Source organism: Cavia porcellus, unplaced genomic scaffold (genome assembly GCF_034190915.1).
Source record: "Cavia porcellus strain 051 isolate PalLab524CR breed Dunkin Hartley unplaced genomic scaffold, mCavPor4.1 scaffold_18, whole genome shotgun sequence".
In the NCBI taxonomy this organism is placed as follows: Eukaryota; Metazoa; Chordata; class Mammalia; order Rodentia; family Caviidae; genus Cavia; species Cavia porcellus.
Genome location: NW_026947501.1, coordinates 65,166,775 through 65,168,500, shown reverse-complemented (window position 1 = coordinate 65,168,500; position 1,726 = coordinate 65,166,775).

Below are 1,726 nucleotides of genomic sequence, written 5' to 3'. Positions count from 1 at the left end.
TGTTATTATGCCCTCTTTTTTTTATCTCAATCTCCTTTTTATTATCTACTTTTTTTTTGTCTTTTTCCTTTTTATTGGTACCAGGGATCGAACTCACGACTGCCTGCTTGCAAGGCAGGCGCTTATGCCGCTGAGCTAAATCCCCAGCCCCCTATTATCTACTTTTTAATTTTTATCCTTTTAATTAAGGGAAAAATAAATAAAAATAGCAGGATATATTATAGTAACCCACATTGATTTCCTATTAACTTGATTTGAAACCCCCTGTATTGCTCTCACCACCTTGTTTTGACTGATTTTCCTCTATTCTGTTATGCTTGATAGTTCCGAGTTTGAAAGTATAGGCAACAACTATGAAGACAATAAGATTCATTATGATGCCCATTCTGTTTCACTATTATCTTCTTTTGAAGTCCTCTAATGTCTCCAATGTTTTGGTTTTATTGGTCTTGTTCTTTACTGTTTTGTTCAATTTTAGTATAACTGCTGATATAGGCAATTCTTTTTAAGATAGCAAGAAGCATTATGGTAACCATTGTTGATCACTTTGTATTTTGTTTTTACATTATGTATTATGTCCATCCTTTTGATTTGACTGACTCTGTCCTATTATGTCACATTTTGTTTTACTTTCTTCAAAAAAAGTAATAAGAACAGTGGGAGTAATAAAACCCAAAATGTGTAATTGTCATTGTACAAAAGAGAGGAAAAGAAAGTGCTCTAAAGGACATAACTGCATGTGTATTTAAGTGTATAAGATAGGTAACCATATTACCGAGTTTTATTGGATCATTGAACAGAACTGTTTGCAGTGTCACTGTTTGAATGTCCACTCTGTATACTTTGATTTTGTAACGTGAACAACTATTTCTAAGATGACAATGTGTAATCTATTAACTAGTGATTTCCTACTGTTTGTTTTTTCTGAAATTCTGTATAACTTGTACCATTTTTCTGTTTTTTTCTTTTTTCTACTTAAATAAAATTAAAAAAAAAATAAATTGCAGGGGGGACCTGCTATTTACTTAAGTGGTTCCAAACCTTCTCTCTCCTGAACTTGATCTCTAATTGTATTCCTTTACCTATTAAAGCCTGTCTTTTCAACCTATCCACAAATATTGGTCTAGTTGCCCCTATTACTCTCTGGTTTTTTGTCACATAGAGCATTGTTTTCTTATTTTTGATTTTCAGTCCATGTACTCTTTTTCATGTTAATTATATTTCCTAAAAATAGCATCTTGGTGGACCCTACCCCCCTTATCTACTCTATGTGTGGTTCTTTTTTTAAATTTAGTGTATCAAGGCCATCTATATTACAGATTATAACCAACTTTCTCTGCCTCTTTTCTGTTATGCTCTGTTTTTGCCATCAGTTGTCTGCTTGTACTCTTTATTTTGTTTTTTGCTCCATTCACTGATGCTTCTCTGCCACTGTTCCTGGAACCCTAGTACTTTTTTCTTTCTCTAGAATGCCCTGAAGTATTTCTCTGTAGAGTTGGATTGGTGGTTGTGAATTTCCCAAGTTCCTCTTTGTCTTGGAAGCATCTTGTTTCTCCATTAATTTCTAGAGACAGTTTTTAGGGTATATCAGTCTGGGTTGGAGGTTATTTTCTTTTAGGGCTTGGAATATTTCACTCCAGGCTCTTCTTGACTTGATGGTTGTGTTGAGAAGTCTGCCATGATTCTGATGGGCCTTCCTTTATAGGTTATCTGTTTCTTGTCTCTA